This window comes from Moschus berezovskii, chromosome 7 (genome assembly GCF_049115385.1).
Source record: "Moschus berezovskii isolate FMDL1 chromosome 7, NW_MosBer_1.0, whole genome shotgun sequence".
Lineage (NCBI taxonomy): Eukaryota > Metazoa > Chordata > Mammalia > Artiodactyla > Moschidae > Moschus > Moschus berezovskii.
Window position 1 is genome coordinate 39,652,123 of NC_142466.1, and position 21,406 is coordinate 39,673,528.

A 21,406-nucleotide genomic window follows, 5' to 3' on the forward strand; every position below is an offset into this window, starting at 1 on the left:
GGAGAAAGCAACAGAGTTCCAGAAAAACATCTATTTCTGCTTCATTGACTATGCCAAAGCCTTTGACTGCGTGGATCACAATAAACTGTGGAAAATTCTGAAAGAGATGGGAATCCCAGACCACCTGACCTGCCTCTTGAGAAACCTGTGTGTAGGTCAGGAAGCAACAGTCAGAACAGTACATGGAACAACAGACTGGTTCCAAATAGGAAAAGGACTGCGTCAAGGTTGTATATTTTCACCCTGCTTATTTAACTTCTTTGCGGAGTACATCATGAGGAACGCTGGGCTGGAAGAAGCACAAGCTGGAATCAAGATTGCTGGGAGAAATATCAATAACCTCAGTTATGCAGATGACACCACCCTTACGGCAGAAAGATAAGAGGAACTCAAAGACCTCTTGATGAAAGTGCAAGAGGAGAGTGAAAAGGTTGGCTTGAAGCTCAACATTCAGAAAACAAAGATCATGGCATCTGGTCCCATCACTTCATGGGAAATAGATGGAAAAACAGTGGAAACAGTGTCAGACTTTATTTTTTTTTTGAGCTCTAAAATCACTGCAGATGCTGATTGCAGCCATGAAATTAAAAGACGCTTATTCCTTGGAAGGAAAGTTATGACCAGCCTAGATAGCATATTAAAAAGCAGAGACATTACTTTGTGAACCAAGGTCCGTCTCGTCAAGGATATGATTTTTCCCGTGGTCCTGTATGGATGTGAGAGTTGGACTGTGAAGAAAGCTGATCGCCGAAGAATTGATGCTTTTGAACTGTGGTGTTGGAGAAGACTCTTGAGAGTCCCTTGGACTGTAAGGAAATCCAACCAGTCCATTCTAAAGGAGATCAATCCTGGGTGTTCATTGGAAGGACTTATGCTACAGCTGAAACTCCAATACTTTGGCCACCTCATGCGACTAGTTGACTCACCGGAAAAGGGTCTGATGTTAGGAGGGATTGGGGGTAGGAGGAGGCGGGGACAACAGAGAATGAGATGGCTGGATGACATCACCGACTTGATGGACATGAGTTTGAGTGAACTACGGGAATTGTTGATGGACAGGGAGGCCTGGCGTGCTGTGGTTCATGGGGTCGCAAAGAGTCGGACACAACTAAGCGACTGAACTGAACTGATCTCAGTGTTCATTGTAGCACAATTCACAATACCTAGAACATGGAAGCAACCTAGATGCCCATCGACAGATGAATGGATAAAGAAGTTGTGGTACATACACCCAATGGAATATTACTCAGCCATAAAAAGGAACACATTTGAATCAATTCTGATGAAGTGGATGAACCTAGAACCTATTATACAGTGTGAAGTGAGTCAGAAAGAGAAAGGTAACTATTGTATTCTAAGGCACATATAATGGATCTATACAAATCGTATTGAAGAATTTGTTCATAGGGTAGCAATAGAGGGAAAAAAAGCATTTTAAAACTCAACTAGGGCGCAGGCGCAGACGCTGGAGACGCCCGGCTCCGGCGGCGCAGACGCGGGAGACGCCCGGCTCCGGCGCAACTGACCACGTGCAGAATCGTGGCTGAGATGAGCTACCCCGCGCCCAGGGTTAGGGCGGTGGCCGAGAGGAGCTGTACCACGTTCAGGAGGCGGTGGCTGCTTGGGCACCGGAGGGCCGAGATGAGCTGATCTACATGCAAAGCAGGAGGCGCGGCCTTGAGGAGATACCCCTCGTCCAAGGTAAGGTACAGCGGCTGCGCCTTGCTGGAGCAGCTGGAAAGAGATACTCCACAACCAAGTGGAATATAAGAATCCAGTGTTCTGGGGAGGAAGAAACAAGATGGCGGAGGGATAAGACGGCAAGACCACTTTCTCCCCCACAAATTCATCAAAAGAACATTTGAACGCCGAGTAAAGTCCACAAAACAACTTCTGAATACTGGCAGAGGACATCAGGCTCCCAGAAAAGCAGCCCATTGTCTTCTAAAGGAGAGAGAAGAAATCCAGCTCCACCCACCAGAACACCGACACATGCTTCCCTAACCAGGGAACCCGGACAAGTCACCCGTCCAACCCCACACACAGCGAAGAAACTACGTAATAAAGAGAACTCCACAAACTGCAAGAAGAAGGAAAGGCCACCCCAAGCAAAGCAATATAAGCAAGATGAAGAGGCAGAGAAATACCCAGCAAGTAAAGGAACAAGATAATTGCCCACCAACACAAACAAAAGAAGAAGATATAGGGAATTTACCTGATAAAGAATTTCAAATTTTGATGGTGAAAATGATTCAAAATCTTGAAAGCAAAATGGAGTTACAGATAAATAACCTGGAGAAAAGGATTGAGAAGATGGAAGAAAGATTTAATAAGGACTTAGAAGAAATAAAAAAGAGCCAGTATACAATGAATAATGCAATAGATGAGATCAGAAACACTCTGGAGGGAACAAACAGTAGAATAACAGAGGCAGAAGACAGGATAAGCGAACTAGAAGATAGAATTGTAGAAATAAATGAAACAGAGAGGAAAAAAGAAAAACGAATTAAAAGAAATGAGGACAATATTAGAGACCTCTGGGACAATGTTAAACGCTCCAACATTCGAATCATAGGAGTCCCAGAAGAAGAAGACAAAAAGAAAGACCATGAGAGAATACTTGAGGAGATAATAGTTGAAAACTTCCCTAAAATGGGGAAAGAAATAATCCCCCAAGTCCAAGAAACCCAGAGAGTCCCCAACAGGATAAACCCAAGGCGAAATACTCCAAGACACATATTAATCAAATTAACAAAGATCAAACACAAAGAACAAATCTTAAAAGCAGCAAGGGAAAAGCAGCAAATAACACATAAGGGGATTCCCATAAGGATAACAGCTGATCTTTCAACAGAAACTCTTCAGGCCAGAAGGGAGTGGCAAGACATACTTAAAGTGATGAAAGAAAATACCCTACAGCCCAGATTACTATACCCAGCAAGGATCTCATTCAAATATGAAGGAGAAATCAAAAGCTTTACAGACAAGCAAAAGCTGAGGGAATTCAGCATCACCAAACCAGCTCTCCAACAAATGCTAAAGGATCTTCTATAGACAGGAAACACAGAAAGAGTGTATAAACTTGAACCCAAAGCAATAAAGAAAATGGCTACGGGATCGTACTTATCAATAATTACCTTAAACGTAAATGGGTTGAAATTTTCAAAAAGGCTAGGAAACAATTCTCATAGCCATCAATAGTTCAGTGTTGAGTTCATGAATAGTTTTTAAAGTTTGGGACAAACTGTAGTATTTGCTATTTGAAGTACTATTTGTAATTGGCATATTACGATGTAACATTGGTCTTCATTTCCATCTTAAAACGCCTAAAAATGCCTAACAGGTTTTTAGATTTGTGAATTTTAGTTGAAATGTATTTTACGATGTTACTAAACCTGCAGAAATATTGAAATATTTCAGAGAACTTATTCACTGTACATTTAATTTATTTTATTTATAAAAGTTATGAACTGTAGAAAGTTTTACTTGTTGGGTCAAATGCTTGTGGCTTCAAATGCTTGTTGCATTGGAAGTGCTAGTTACAAGAAAATCAAATACCTTCAATGTATAAATGCTATTAAGTTTTTAAAGGACTCTGGACTATAAGTAAGTTTGTTTAAAGAAATTTAGTCTGTTCAACTTGAAAAAAATAAATAAATAAAATTGGAAAAAAAAATAAAACAACTACAAAAAAAATCAAGGTTTGACGAATACTCAATGTCATATGCATAGTTCTTGGCATAATAATGTTAAGGTGAAAAATCAAGAATAAAAATTGAACACTAAAAAAAAAATAATAAAATAAATAAATAAATAAATAAATAAAACTCAACTAATATTGACTTTTAATTAAATTTGTGCAATTTTATTTGTGTAATTTGTAGATTAAATTTGTGTAAATTATTTATACTACCACCAAGGAGCAATGGAAAATAACTAAGTAAATTCATTCATTGAATTCAATATCTTTTAGTCTTTCATCAGTTGTGTAAATTCTTCACTACTGAATGGTTTTAACAACTGTACCCATGACATTTTCCACAGAATCTACTCCAGAAAACTAAATGGAAATACTTTTAATATTTAGTAGAGTGGAGAAAACCAATAAGGAAAAAATCAGCTTTTTGTTTCAAAATTCCAGTCAATCAAGATTAACATCTCACATGACTGGAGTATAGTTCATTGAAATAGCAACTAAGTATTTTCACATTTAGCTGATATTCTATGATAAATGAAAATTTAAAAAGAAGTCTGTGCAAGAGTTCAATACTACTGATTTCAATAACATGTTTACTAGTAAATTTAAAAGTCCTTAGACACAAAACACACCAAATGTCATAATTTCACATTATCTCTCACATTGCAATATTCACCTAAAGCTACAGAACATACTTAATAATTTACAAAATTTGTATAAATTTATCCTTGATGTACTTAGAAAGTTATATGAAATTACATATTTTTAAAAGGCTATATATTCTAGAACTAATTGTTTGGTAGCTTAAGTGAAGATTGTTACTGTAAAATATATTTAATAGCTTTTTTTATTTCACTAACTTCTAATAAAATTTCTAACCAAAACAATCAATATTTGTATTTATTCATTATTTTTTTAAGAATCTAAGCTACTTTAAAGCTTGCCAAACCTCTAAGCTAAGATGCTGCATAAAAAATGTTTAAAATATTTTTTGTGGATGTTTAAATTGTAATATCAAGTGATTAATCTCAGATATTATGTTTTGACTATTTAGAGGAAACATAAAATGTGCTGTGTATGTACAGCCAAGGTCTCTTCACATTCACTTTATTGTCTTTAAAACTCTTTTTTTTTTTTTTTTCACACAGGCCATCTTTTTGTTTTATTCTGCTGCAAAAATTTCAAAATTGCCATTCATTCTAACATGTAATTCGTATCTTGTTGTATAGAGTGCACGGCTGAAAAAAGACACATGGCAAAGGCACACCCATAAAGATGGCTCCTGATGGATATTAGGAGGGTGCGGCCCCAGATAATCACAAAAAACTGTGATTGGTCCCTGAACACTTCCCCTTGCATGAACAGTGCGTGATCACCCTAGACCTCTGTTGTGACGTCATCACGTGACTACCTGACCTTTAATATGATTGGAGCTGACCACAGGAAGTCCCTTGCAAAACCCCCACCTTGCCTTTATATACGGAGAGCTTGTAACAATAAAGTGGAACTGCCTTGACAGAACCCCCGCTGCGTTTGAGTGTGCTTCTCAGGGCAAGGAGCGCTGCGGGGTGGGTGGCCAGCTCACCCTTTCCCTGGGGTTTCTTCCCCGCGGCTCCGGCGCAGGGAGGCAAAACGGGCTCCGCATCCGAGGCCGAGGACTCGCCGATGCCTTGTTCTCCCCTGTGGCGCCACGGGGGGAGAAACAAGGGGACCCCACATTGTTGAGGTATTCCAAACATAGAACTAGTTTGTGCATCTCCAAGAAATACTGCAACAAATATATGCCTTCAATTCCAGAAAAATAAACGACCCAATCAAAAATGGGCCAAAGAACTAAACAGACATTTCTCCAAAAAAGACATACAGATGACTAATAAACACATGAAAAGATGCTCAACATCACTCATTATCAGAGAAATGCAAATCAAAACCACAATGAGATACCATTTCACACCAGTCAGAATGGCTGCTATCCAAAAGTCTACAAGCAATAAATGCTGGAGAGGGTGTGGAGAAAAGGGAACCCCCTTACACTGTTGGTGGGAATGCAAACTAGTACAACCACTATGGAGAACAGTGTGGAGATTCCTTAAAAAACTGGAAATAGAACTGCCATATGACCCAGCAATCCCACTACTAGGCACACACACCAAGGAAACCAGAATTGAAAGAGACACATGCACTCCAATGTTCATCACAGCACTATTTATAATAGCCAGGACATGGAAGCAACCTAGATGTCCATCTGCAGACGAATGGATAAGAAAGCTGTGGTACATTTACACAATGGAGTATTACTCAGCCATTAAAAAGAATACATTTGAATCAGTTCTAATGAGGTGGATGAAACTGGAGCCTATTATACAGAGTGAAGTAAGCCAGAAAGAAAAATATCAAAACAGTGTACTAATGCATATATATGGAATTTAGAAAGATAGTAACGATAACCCTGTACACGAGATAGCAAAAGAGACACAGATGTATAGTACAGTCTTTTGGACTCTGTGGGAGAGGAGGAGGGTGGGATGATTTGGGAGAATGACATTGAAACATGTATATTATCATATGTGAAATGAATCGCCAGTCCAGGTTCGATGCATGATACAGGATGCTTGGGGCTGGTACACTGGGATGAATCAGACAGATGGGATGGGGAGGGAGGAGGGAGGGGGATTCAAAATGGGGAACACATGTACACCCAGGCAGATTCATGTTAATGTATGACAAAACCAATACAATATTGTAAAGTAATTAGCCTCCAATTAAAATAAAATTTTTAAAAAAGAAAAAAAATTAAAAATTACTCATACTTAATTTTAACCTGAGATAATTTATGCTAAAACTATAACTATTTGAAGTTAATTACCAGTTATGACTTAAACAGATTACACTGTATATTGTTTTATCTGTATAACATATTCAAATAGGCACATAATCATGTTATATTTATGCTTAGAAAAATCATTCAAGTAAAATCAATTCGATGGCACAGAATAGATGAAAGGTTTATGTTTATATGTAATGCTAGAATGAGATTTTCACCAATTAGCAAAATACAATAAAATATCTTGCATGATACAACAAAGTAAAAGTTAATATTATAAAAATAATAAAAAATTTTCTCAGTAAGAAATATTTTTTATGCTTCAATTTTAACATCTAAATTACAGTTAAATCACTTCCTCAGATGCATTGTCCCCATTATACGGCCATGTGTGTCTAGTGGGTACAATATTACACAGGCTTAAACTGAAACTCCTAGCATGTGTGAAAAGAAAGGGATATGGTTTGGAAGAAATGCTTCTTGGAGAAGCAATATAAAGAAACAGAGGTAATGACAAGAACTGTGACATTGTCCATACTATCAAAGCAAGTTTTGCTTTAACTCAGAGGAGACTGGTGACAAATATATGCTAATTGTTCAGATAGAAGAACTAGACATTCAGACCTTAATATTGCTAATATCTGCCATAGTAACTACAAGTTCACTGTGCATCATACTAGTAACTTGTATCCCTCTGTTTTCTAGGGGGACATGCTAGAATAACATATAGCCAATATGTACATATATCTCTATTTGAAAAATTTTAGATTAGCCATGTTAATCATGATCTTTTGAATTTTGTGAATATAGGCAGATTGAATTAACCTAAGCAGTTCTGAAACTGATGTAAAATGCAAACTAAGCTGTAAATTATGTGTTGCTGTAAATAACCAAGGGATGTGCTATATTATTTGTCAATTTGCTTCCACCAGCTATTTTATGAGAACAATCTGATTGCTCAGTGTTTTATCATAGTTTCAGGTCTAATCAAAAACCTTTAATAGTTTTGTGAATAATTGTCTTAGCAATGTTCCTATTTTTCTCAAGAGCTTTAAAATGTTCTTTACTATTGTTGCAATTTGGAGAAGAGACTGTTCTATTAATCTACTATTAAGTGTTCATTGGAAGGACTGATGCTAAAGCTGAAACTGCAGTACTTAGGCCACCTCATGAGACGAGTTGACTCACTGGAAAAGACTCTGATGCTGGGAGAGATTGGGGGCAGAAGGAGAAGGGGACGACAGAGAATGAGATGGCTGGATGGCATCACCGACTCTATGGACATGAGTTTGAGTGAACTCCGGGAGTTGGTGATGGACAGGGAGGCCTGGCGTGGTGTGATTCATGGGGTTGCAAAGAGTTGGACACGACTGAGAGACTGAACTGAACTGAAATATTTAATAATGTTACCCCTTCCCTCCCACTTCTCCATCCCATCTCTCTAGGGCATCATAGAGAGCCAGGCTGGGTTCCCTGTGCTATATAGCTTCCCACTAGCTATCTGTTTTACACATGGTAGTGTATATTTGTCAATGCTACTTTCTCAATTCATCCCACCCTTTTGTTCCTCTGCTGTTTCCACTAGTCCATTCTCTACATCTGTGTCTCTATTCCTCCCCTGCATATAGGTTCATCAGTACCATTTTTTTAGATTTCATATACATGTGTTAATACACAATATGTATTTTTCTCTTTCTTTCTTCACTTTGTTCGATAGGCTTTAGCTTCATCCACCTCATCTCTGTTCTTTAAAATATCTTTGTTCTATTTTTACAGTTGTTAATTTTTATTTATAGAAAATATGGCTTGAAATTTGTTCAAATAATTGCAAAAAATTTTACAAAGTTCAGCATCTCTCCTCTGTCCTCTGTCAAATTTAGGATCATCCCTCTGATCTACCTATCATGACTTGATTATGCTGCTATTTTTGATAGTCAATATCTAATGCTGTCACTTATTTCTTCATTTTTTGATATCACAGCTTTAGGGTGTATTTCATGCACTCTCTGTACAAGTTTCTAATTACTAAAAGAAGATATAAAGAACCAAAGAATGAATAAATATTTCTATGTGTATTAGTTGTAATTAGCAAATAATGTTTTAGCAACTAATTCATAATCAGTTAGCATGTAGGATATATTTAAACAGACCACATTTTTTTTCAGACTGTTAGCTATTACAACATCTTTTAGTTTTCAGATGAATGCTGTGAAAATATGTTTATTTCCAGGTAAATCATGTTATTTGGGATTAAATATTATGGCCTCTTTCTTTATACTGTATATATCTCTGGCGTGCTGTGATTCATGGGGTTTCGGAGAATCGGACACGACTGAGCGACTGAACCGAACTGAACTGAACTGAACTGAACTGAACTCCTGGTTAAGTTCTGAGATATTTGTATATTCATTGGCATTTCTAAAGCAAAGGAAAAAAAAAGGATTTTAGGAATCAATGTCTACCATTATGGGTTTTCATGATCACCTTCAAGTCCAGTGATTCACTAGTGGGCCCACAGGATTCAACAGCAAGTAGAAGTCATGGCTTAATTCATTATACCATGAACAAAGGAGCCTTACAGTCCATGGGTTCGCAAGAGTCAGAGATGGCTCAGCGACTAAACCACCACCAATTTCATTATAGCAAATGTTACTGAGTTAAAAGTAATTAGAAAAATATATGTATTAAGCAAAGTTCATAGATGGTAGCTGAAGACTACTGAGTCCTTCCTATTTCTCACTACAGAGAATGCACTCTCTGCCAGAAAATTTATAGTTTTAGTGCACAAATTTTAAACTTCTTTTGATAAATTTATTCTTAAGTATTTTATTCATTCCAATGTTATTGTAAATGAACTTTTTCTAGATTTCATTTTAGATTCTTCATTAATGTATAAATATGAAACTGGTATATCCATCTTGCAATCTACAACCTTGCTGAAATCACTTATTACTAAGACCGTTTCAAAGCTTACTGACAATGACTCAGTAGTTGACTGTTTTTGTGGATCCCTCAGAACTTTTTTTCATACAATACCAAAACATCTACGAATATAGATAATTGTATTTCTTCTTTTACATTCTGGAACCTTGAATTTGTTCCTTGGCTTACTGTACTGGGAAGAGTAGCTTGTACAATAGTAAATGGAAATAGAAAGACTGGGTACCCTTATCTTGTTCCTGATATTAGGAGGAAAGCATTTATTTTTTTTTACCATGATGAATTCGCGGAGAGTTGGACACGACTGAGCGACTGAACTGAACTGAACTGAACTGAACAGGCTTTCACAGATGTCTTTCATTAAGCTGAGGAAATTCTATTCCAATCTTAATCACTGAGATGTTTTTATCAAGAAAAATGTTAGATTTCATCAAGTACCTTTTATTTGTTTACTGATATTATCACATTTTTGTGTCTATTCTAATAATATGATGCACCACAGAAATTTGTTTTCATAAATTAAATCAATCTTACATTTCTTAGATAAATACCACTAGTCATAGTATATTTATTTTTATGTTCATAGGTTCCATTTTGGTTTCTTTAATTTTAATGGAATTACACGTGTTCCCAAAAGAATTCTCAAAAGAGACCTATAGCTTCTCTCTGTTTGAAATCTATCATTGTCCTGCCTAGCTTTCCATTAATAGTCTTATCATTCTGCTTTTCTGTGGGGTTCACATTCCATAAATGTTCAAGCATAATCCAAAGTCCACGGATAATTTTTCTTTTATCTTGGCATATATAATATTTTAATGTATTTATATAGTTAATTTATGTATTTAAAAATTTTAACTGATTTAGTCACTAAGTTGTGTCTGACTCTTGTGATCCCATAGAATTCAGGCTGCCAGGAGCCTCTGTCCATGGGATTTTCCAAGGCAAGAATACTGTAGTGAATTGCTATTTCCTTTTCCAGGGGATCTTCCTGACCCAGGGATAGAACCTGGGTATCCTGCATTGAGGGGAATTATTTAACAACTGAACCACCAGGGAAGCCCTGGTGTTAAATCTTCAGATTTATTATCTTGTCTTTCATTTTGCAAAGCTATACAGATTTTCAATAATAAGTTATTAGAAGTTTCAAACGTGCAAGGGCTGTTTTCCTCCACTGCTCTTTTAAAGGACTCTATTTGAAGTTCTTTAAGAGACACTGTGATATTTTCCTTGGCTCGAGTTCCTATGCAGAAGTCATTTCAGTGTGCATTCTTATATTTTACCTTTCTTTCCTTGCTTTTTACATTTTACAGGTCACACAGACCCTTGTTCATATTCTGACCATAAAAGTACTGCTTCCTTTTTCTATTGTCAAATCAGGGAGACGATCCTTGTATTTTTATATATGTCTTTCCTGAAATTTAAAATATAAAGTGATCCTTTCATATCTTCCCAATATGTTCTGGTAATAGCCATAATTCTCTTAAAATAATCACTTTATTCCTTCAGCTTAATCAATTAGCTTTTAAAATTTTGTCATTATTCTCCCAACATTCTCATTTTGACAATAAGATTGTATCATATATTCTAACCATTCCAGTTTATCTTTGAAATTAGGGGAAACCATTACTAGAGACAGAGTGTTCCAAGCGAAGATTGTCAAAATTGTCTTATTAGAAAATTCACTATTTTTTCTAAATTACTGTTTATACTGACATTTTAAAAATTTGTTTATTTACATAATCAAGTGCTAATGCTTAGAGTGACAAAACCTCTGAAATATAGTTATATCCATGTCTTACATAATTATCAACTTTAATCCATGTTCTTTTATAGTAAGCCTCATAAGTTCATATACAGCTCCTCTGTACTTGCCTCCTTTTGCTCTGAATACATATCAAAACATCATCAAGGAGAATAAAATATTGACATCCAGTTTAATATGGGTTCCATAGGTCTGAACATCATTTAAAGCTGCTGCTGCTGCTAAGTCACTTCAGTCATGTCCGACTCTGTGCGACCCCATAGATGGCAGCCCACCAGGCTCCTCCGTCCCTGGGATTCTCCAGGCAAGAATACTGGAGTGGGTTGCCATTTCCTTCTCCAATGCATGAAAGTGAAAAGTGAAAGTGAAGTCGCTCAGTCATGTCCGACTCTCAGCGATCCCATGGACTGCAGCCTACGAGGCTCCTTCTTCCATGGGAGTCTCCAGGCACGAGTACAACTTCACTAATGTTTGTAAAATATATAGAACCGAGGCTCAATGTTATTGACTTCAAGTCTTGTTTAAAAGCACAGGAAAACAGAGAGAGAAAAAAAAAAAAAGAATAATCTTCCTTCTAAAACAACAGACTGTTTACTTCCCAGGTAGTGTTGTGGTAAAGAACCTGCCTACCAATACAGGAGACTTAAGAGACTTGGGTTCCATCCTTGGGTCAGGAAGATCACCTGGAGGAGGAAATGGCAACCGACTCCAGTATTCTTGCCTGGAAAATTCCATGGACAGAGAAGCCTGGCACGCTGTAATCCATGGGGTCGCAAAGAGTTGGACACCACTGAAGTGACTTAGCACTCACGCTGCACTCCCCTTGCAATTCTTGGCCAGACTATAGCATTTAACATTCAGTTCGGTTCAATTCAGTCAAATGGCTACATTTGTGAAAATGATCTAAAACAACTGCATGTACACAAAACCACTATAAGGTGTAATGACCATGATCAAAACTCAAATTACCAAAAGCTTCGCTTTTTACTTACCAATTTTTATTTACGTGTTGATTCCCCAATAATGTACCATGTATTGAAATACTTAAATGTTTAATCTTCTGCTTAATCTTTTGACAGTTGTTAGATAAACTAATCAGGCTTTTTTTGTGTGTGCGTGCTTAGTTGTTCAGTTGTGTCTGGCTCTGGTTAGACAAACTAATCAGGCAAATAGAGTTCAAAACAGTCCATATTTTACTGATAAATCTCTTTCAAGGATGTGGTTTCCAGTCAAGCCCAACCTCTAAGACTTAACCCTTGAAATAAACATTCTTCAGTTCAGTTCAGTTCAATTCAGTCGCTCAGTCGTGTCCGACTCCTTGCGACCCCATGAATCACAGCACGCCAGGCCTCCCTGTCCATCACCAACTCCCGGAGTACACTCAAACTCACGTCCACAGAGTCGGTGATGCCATCCAGCCATCTCATTCTCCGTCGTCCCCTTCTCCTCCCGCCCCCAACCTTTCCCAGCATCAGAGTCTTTTCCAGTGAGTCAACTCGTCGCATGAGGTGGCCAAAGTATTGCAGTTTCAGCTTTAGCATCAGTCCCTCCAATGAACATCCAGGATTGATCTCCTTTAGAATGGACTGGTTGGATCTCCTTGCAGTTGGATCTCCCTCCAACACCACAGTTCAAAAGCATCGATTCTTCGGCGATCAGCTTTCTTCACAGTCCAACTCTCACATCCATACATGACCACGGGAAAAACCATTGCCTTGACTAGATGGACCTTGGTTGGCAAAGTAATGTCTCTGCTTTTTAATATGCTATCTAGGTTGGTCATAACTTTCCTTCCAAGGAGTAAGCATCTTTTAATTTCCTGGCTGCAATCATCATCTGCATTAATTTCGGACCCTCAAAAAATAAAGTCTGACACTGTTTCCACTTTTTCCCCATCTATATCCCAGAACGTGATGGGACCAGATGCCACGATCTTTGTTTTCTGAATGTTGAGCTTCAAGCCAAATTTTCACTCTCCTCTTTCACTTTCTTCAAGAGGCTTTTGAGTTCCTCTTCACTTTCTGCCATAAGGGTGGTGTCATCTGCATATCTGAGGTTATTGATATTTCTCCTGGCAATCTTGATTCCAGCTTGTGCTTCTTCCAGCCCAGCATTCCTCATGATGTACTCTGCATAGAAGTTAAATAAGCAGGGTGACAATATACAACATTGATATATTCCTTTTCCTATTTGGAACCAGTCTGTGGTTCCACGGCCAGTTCTAACTGTTGCTTCCTGACCTACATATAGGTTTCCCAAGAGGCAGGTCAGGTGGTCTGGGATTCCCATCTCTTTCAGAATGTTCCACAGTTTATTGTAATCGACACAGTCAAAGGCTTTGGCATAGTCAATGAAGCAGCAATAGATGTTTTTCTGAAACTCTCTTGCTTTCTCCATTATCCAGCGGATGTTGGCAATTTGATCTCTGGTGCCTCTGCCTTTTCTAAAACCTTCTTGAACATCTGGAAGTTCACGGTTCACATATTGCTGAAGCCTGGCTTGGAGAATTTTGAGCATGACTTTACCAGCGTGTGGGATGAGTGCAATTGTGCCATAGTTTGAGCATTCTTTGGCATTGCCTTTCTTTGGGATTGGAAGGAAAACTGACATTTTCCAGTCCTATGGCCACTGCTGAGTTTTCTCAATTTGCTGGCATATTGAGTGCAGCAGTTTCACAGCATCATCTTTCAGGATTTGAAATGGCTCAACTGAAATTGCATCATTTCCACTAGCTTTGTTTGTAGTGATGCTCTTTAAGGCCCACTTGACTTCACATTCCAAGATGTCTGGTTCCAGGTGAGTGATCACACCATCGTGATTATCTTGGTCGTAAAGATCTTTTCTGTACAGTTCTTCTGTGTATTTTTGCCACCTCTTCTTAATATCTTCTGCTTCTTTTAGGTCCATACAATTTCTGTCCCTTATCAAGCCCATCTTTGCATGAAATGTTCCCTTGATATCTTTAATTTTCTTGAAAAGATCTCTTTTTTTTTTCTATTCTGTTGTTTTCCTCTATTTCTTCGCATTGTTCACGGAGGAAGGCTTTCTTATATCTCCTTGCTATTCTTTGGAATTCTGCATTCAGATGCTGATATCTTTCCTTTTCTCCTTTGCTTTTCACAGCTATTTGTTTGGCCTCCTCAGACAGTCATTTTGCTTTTTTGCATTTCTTTTCCATGGGGATGGTCTTGGTCCCTATCTCCTGTACAATGTCACGGACCTCCATCCACAGTTCATCAGACACTCTATCAGATCTAGTCCCTTAAATCTATTTCTTACTTCCACTGTATAATCATAAGGGATTTGATTTAGGTCATATCTGAATGGTCTAGTGGTTTTCCCTACTTTCTTCAATTTAATCTGAATTTGGCAATAAGGAGTTCTTGATCTGAGCCACATTTGATTCCTTGTCTTGTTTTTGCTGACTGTATAGAACTTCTCCATCTTTGGCTGCAGAGAATATAATCAATCTGATTTCGGTGTTGACCATCTGGTGATGTCCATGTGTAGAGTCTTCTCTTGTGTTGTTGGAAGAGGGTGTTTGCTATGACCAGTGCTTTCTCTTGGCAAGACTCTATTAGCCTTTGCCCTGCTTCATTGCGTGTTCCAAGGTCAAAATGCCTGTTACTCCAGGTGTTCCTTGACTTCCTACTTTTGCATTCCAGTCCCGTGTAATGAAAAGGACATCATTTTTGGGTGTTAGTTCTAAAAGGTCTTCATAGAACCGTTCAACTTCGGCTTCTTCAGCATTACTGGTTGGGGCATAGACTTGGATTACTGTAATATTGAATGGTTTGCCATGGAAATGAACAGAGCTCACTCTATCGTTTTTGAGATTGCATCCAAGTACTGCATTTCACACTCTTTTGTTGACCATGATGGCTACTCCATTTCTTCTAAGGGATTCCTGCCCACAGTAGTAGATATAATGGTCATCTGAGTTAAATTCACCCATTCCAGTCCATTTTAGTTCACTGATTCCTAGAATGTCGACGTTCACTCTTGTCATCTCTTGTTTAACCACTTCCAATTTGCCTTGATTCATGGACCTATCATTCCAGATTCCTATGCAATATTGTTCTTTACAGCATCGGACCTTGCTTCTATCACCAGTCACATCCACAACTGGGTATTTGTTTCCCTTTGACTCCATCACTTCATTCTTTCTGGAGTTTTTTCTCCACTGATCACCAGCAGCATACTGGGCACCTACCGACCTGGGGAATTCCTCTTTCAGTATCCTATCATTTTGCCTTTTGATAGTGTTCATAGGGTTCTCAAGGCAAGTATATTGAAGTGGTTTGCCATTCCCTCTCCAGTGGACCACATTCTGTCAGACCTCTCCACCATGACCTGTCCGTCTTGGGTAGCCCCACAGGGCATGGCTTAATTTCATTGAGTTAGACAGGGTTGTGGTCCATATGATCAGATCAACTAGTTTTCTGTGATTATGATTTCAGTGTGTCTGCCCTCTGATGCCCCCTTGCAAAACCTACCACCTTATTAAGGTTTCTCTTACTTTTGTCATGGAAAATCTCTTCACAGCTGCTCCAGCAAAGTGCAGCCGCTGTACCTTACCTTGGACGAGGGGTATCTCCTCAAGGCTGCCCCTCCTGACCTTGAATGTGGAGTATTTCCTCTTGGCCCTCCTGTGCCCGTGCAGCCACCGCTCTTGGATGTGGGACAGCTCCTTTCGGCCACCTCCCTGACCTCGGGCATGGGGTAGATCCTCTCTGCCACGCTTCTGCACGTGGTTAAAATTTTTCTACAGAATGAACTGAATTAACTTTTCCTGCATCTCAAATCTTCATGCCTTCAGACTAAAACCATACCACTAGTTCTCATAGATTTCCAGTGAGCCAGCTTATGGCTTGTCAGCCTCCATAATCTAATGAGACAATTCTCATTCACATATATATACATACATACATACATACATACATATATATATATATATATATACTTTCATTCTGTTGGTTCTGTTTATTTAGACAACTCTGACTAAATGCACCATCTAATAAGACTCTAAAATGTCTTTATTAGCACAAGACTCCTCTGTCCATGGGATTCTCCAGGCAAGAATATTGGAGGGGGTTGTCATTCCCTTTTCCAGTGCATCTCCCTGACCCAGGGATCAAACACAGGTCTCCTGCATTGCAGGCACAGTCATTACCATCTGAGCCACCAGGAACACCCCTCTTTTGTCTAAGATTACAAATTATTTCCTCATTCACTTTGTTATTACATGTCTGATTCTATTTCTCCATTCTTTTCATTTAAAAACATTATTTATTTCTTTTTGATATCATGGATTTGGAGAAGTTGAGAAGGTAAATTAGTCTTTTAGACTATCTTATTTATCTAACTTTTTTTTTTTTCAATCAAAATTCATGCTTTCACTTAAAAAGAGTCTTCTGACATTTTATGCATTTTAATTTTTTTTCTATATACATTGATATATGCTTTTTCTACATCTATCCAACTTAACATATTTATTTGAGACTTCCTTTTTGCTTCCTCATTTCCTTGCCCTTTGAGTTTTCTTTTACAAGCCTCTTTTAAATATGGGTTCCTTGTCACTTTTTCCTAAAATTTTCCTACTTAAGGATCTTAGTTTACATGTACCATATTCTTTCTATGATTTATAGTATCTTCTAAAGTTGAACCCTCTTGCTGTCATTCATTTAGGATCCTACCAGTTTTATATCCCTCACAGTAATCATCCTCAGTAGGATGATGTACAGACTTGTCTTACAATAATTAAAAATGAGTGCATTCAAAGAATTTCTAAATTCATATATTCAATATTTACAGAGAGTTCACCTTACATAAGGTACATGCAATTTATACTTTGGTTTTAATAATTCTTTGTGTTTTGTCTATCCATTATTATTGTTTTATTTATCTTATTGTTGTAAGAGGGTGGTTGCTATGACCAGTGCGTTCTCTTGGCAAAACTCTGAGCTTTTTCCCTGCTTCATTTTGTACTCCAAGCCCAAGAGAAGACTGTATGCATAGACGTCACCAAATGGTCAATATCAAAATCAGATTGATTATATTCTTTGCAGCCAAAGATGGAGACGCTCTATACAGTCAGCAAAAAAAAAAAAAAAAAAAAAAAGACCAGGAGCTGACTGAGGTGTGCAGGTCATGAACTTCTTATTGACAAATTCAGACTTAAATTGAAGAAAGCAGAGAAAACTACTAGACCATTCAAGTATGACCTAAATCAATTTCTTTATAATTATACAGTGGAAGTAATGAATAGATTCAAGGGATTAGATCTGATAGAGCATGTGAAGAACTATGGACAGAGGTTTGTGACATTGTACAGAAGATGGTGATCAAGACCATCTCCAAGAAATATAAATTCAAAAAGGCAAAATGGTTGTTTGAGGAGGCCTTACAAATAGCTGAGGAAAGAAGAGAAATGAAACGCAAGACAGTAAAGGAAAGATATACGCATTTGAATGCAGAGTTCCAAAGAGCAGCAAGGAGAGATAAGAAAGCCTTCCTCAGTGATCTGTGCAAAGAAATATAGGGAAACAATAGAATGGGAAAGAGATCTCTTCAAGAAAATGAGAGACACCAAGGGAAACTTTCATGCAAAGAGGGGCATAATAAAGGACAAAAATGGTATAGACCTAACAGAAGCAGAAGATATTAAGAGGAGGTGGCAAGAATACACAGAGTGAGTGAAGTCGCTCAGTTGTGTCCAGTGCTTTGCGATCCCATGGACTGACTGTAGCCTACCAGGCTCCTCCGTCCATGGGATTTTCAGGCACGAATACACAGGAGAACTATACAAAAAAGATCTTCATGATCCAGATAACCATGATGGTATGATCACTCACCCAGAGCCAGACATCCTGGAATGTGAAGTCAAGTGGGCCTTAGGAAGCATCACTACAAACAAAGCTAGTGGAAATGATGGAATTTCAGTTGAGCCATTTCAAATCCTGAAAGATGATGCTGAGAAAGTGCTGCACTCAATATGCCAGCAAACTGGGAAAATTCAGCAGTGGCCACAGGACTGGAAAAGGTCAATTTTCATTCCAATCCCAAAGGTCAATGCACAATTGCAGTCATCTCACACATTAGCAAAGTAATACTCAAAATTCTCCAACCCAGGCTTCAACAGTATGTGAATAGTGAATCTCCTGATGTTCACACCAGATTTAGAAAAGGGATCAAATTACCAGCATCATTTGGATCATAGAAAAAGCAAGAGAATTCCACAAAAACATCTACTTCTATTTTACTGAATATGCCAAAGCCTTTGACTGTGTGTATTACAACAAACTGGAAAATTCTTACAAAGATGGGAATACCTGACCACCTTACCTGCCTCCTGAGAAACCTGTATGCAGGTCACAAAGCAACAGTTAAAACTGGACATGGAACATCAGACTGGTTCCAAATTGGGAAAGCAGTACGTCAAGGCTGTACACTGTCACCCTGCTTATTTAACTTACATGCAGAGTATATCATGCAAAGTGCTGAAATGAATGAAACACAAGTTGGAATCAAGATTGCCAGGAAAAATATCAACCTCAGATACCCAGATGACACCACCCTTATGGCAGGAAGTAAAGAGGAACTAAAAAGCTTCTTGATGAAAGTGAAAGAGGAGACTGGAAAAGCTGGCTTAAAACTCAACATTCAAAAAACTAAGATCATGGCATCTGGTCCCATCACTTCATGGCAAATCAATGGGGAAACAATGGGAACAGTGACAGACTTTATTTTCTTGTGCTCCAAAATCACTGCAGTTGGTGACTGCAGCCATGAAATTAAAAGATGCTTGCTCCGTGGAACAAAAGCTGTGACTCTTTAACAGAGTTGTTTAGCATTTGTTAAAGAGTTTGCTCAGGAGACTGGGAGAGCTGTGTCTTAGTGGACAGGGGTCTAAAGTACACTGGAATTTACTGAAAACTTGTTTGTAAAGATGATTACTTATTGCCATTTTCTTACAAAAATATATTTTGGAAAGTTGTATACTGTCAATTAAAGTGCTTTTGTCTAAAAAAAAAAAAAAAAAGCTATGATTAGCGTAGATAGCATGTTAAAAAGCAAGCAGACACATTACTTTGCTGACAGAGACTGATCCTGAAGCTGAAACTCCAATACTTTGGCCATCTGATGGGAAGAACTGACTCATTGGAAAAGACCCTGATGCTAGGAAAGATTGAAGGTAGGAGAAGAGGGGGACAACAGAGAATGACGTGATTGTATGGCATCACCTACTCAATGGACATAAGTTTGAGCATGCTCCAGGAGTTATTGGACAGGTGAGCCTGGGCTGCTGCATTCCTTGGTGTCAGAAAGAGTTGGACACAACTGAGCAACTGAATTGAACTGACTGATTTATCTTGTTAACAGAAATGGTGGTAGAAGTTAGCAGAAAGCTTTGAAAAAAATAAGGGGAGAGGAGTATTCTAAATTTTTGCAGCAAAGTTTGACACCAAAATTTAAAATGCCTACTAATTCATGTTGTTAACAACTTATTAATAAAGCCATTGGTTTCTAATTCAATATTTTTCTTGATTTACAGTATGATGAAAGTGAAAAGGAAATGTTTAGTTATTTCCATCACAGTTTATATATTTATTATTTTCTAAGAATGTTATTTCTTATTAGTGTTTTCTTCTGTTTGTCTATTCCTGAATGAATTATATAGTATATATTCTAAATAAAATATTTTATTATATATTATAGCTGTTTATATTTATGGGCTTCCCGGGTGGCTCAGATGGTAAGGCATCTGCCTGCAATGCAGGAGACCTGGGTTAGATCCCTGGGTCGGGAAGATCCCCTGGAGAAGGAAATGGCAACCCACTCCAGTACTCTTGCCTGGAAAATTCCATGGATGGAGGAGCCTGGTAGGCTACAGTCCAGGGAATCAGACATGACTGAGCAAATTCACTGGCTGTTCCATAGCTGTTTATTACTGCACATGTAATTTAATTGGTAGAATTGGAGTCATCAGGCATTATTCTATTTGTGAAAATACAGACAATTAAGAAAAAAAAATTCTGGTATCCTATTATTCACCAAATGTCAGTAACTGACTTAAAATTTAGATTTAGCTGATATCCTGAGTTATAGTGACTTATATTTTAAAGACACTTTACATATCTACTTTTAGATCCCCTCGTGAGCTAGAGAGAATGCTATTAATTGAGCTAAATATTTCAATTTCCTCCTCAGAATACAGAAAGTTTTTATCTTTAAGTCAAGTAGGAGTTTATGTGACCAAGACTGTTCAATGAAATAATGCCCAAAACAATATTTTCTATTTCAAGGCCTGACCCTTAAAACCTCTCCCACAATTCTCACCATCTGTCTTTGCCCTTGTCATCCAGATATATGGAGAAGATAAATAATTTGAAGGTTCTGGGTTGTGGAAGTGTCCCTTTTAATGATCCTGCATGCATGAAACAGAGAACATCTGCTGAGTCAACCCCAGTTACCTGTATTTGATTGTGATGTACAGGAAAATAATATTTTGTTAAGCCAGGGAGGTGTTTATGCTTCCAAAACTACAGGTGGAATTAATTACCCTGATCAATTGCAAGCATCAGTACAAAAAATAAGGAAAGACTGCAGATATCATTCACTTAGCATTTGGGTGGCAAGATATTTGCACTGGAGTCAGGAATGTAATATAGTAGAAACATGCTTGTAAATACTGCCTACTGTTACATGTTGAAGGTAGACTATATGCCTACTAACTAGTTAGCTGCTCTTGCTAGCGAAAGGCTAGGAAGAATCAAAATAGCTCATACTACTATTAACGGTATTTTATAAAGTAACTTAAGAAAGAGATGTGTTGAAGGGAGAAGTAGATACATGCAAGGGAACAGAAAACTTTAGAAATTACCACCTTGAAAGGATAGATAAGTCAGTCTCTTTTAGAACCCAAATGGTAGGTGGGAGGTGGGAAATCGAAAAATCTTTTAAGCCAAAAGAATGTTTAATGAACCAGCGTTGGGGGAAAATTAAAAAATAAACCTACATTTTAAGTCTGTATCTTCAGACTAGCCACCATTTATTTTGAAGAATGGGGAGAAAGAAAAATCAAAAGGATAAAATAAATTTGAGGACTACGTTTGACAGAACTAACTACCATGGTGGTAACTGACATGTGTGACTAACTGGTAACAAAATGATCAGAAGTCTA

The 21,406-nt window shown here is 37.9% G+C and overlaps 1 pseudogene; it reads right to left on the reverse strand.

Moving 5' to 3' along the window:
• Positions 1–5,243: 5,243 nt before the first annotated feature.
• On the reverse strand, positions 5,244–15,376 carry LOC148777309 (protein CFDP2 pseudogene; annotated as a pseudogene).
• Positions 15,377–21,406: the final 6,030 nt, after the last annotated feature.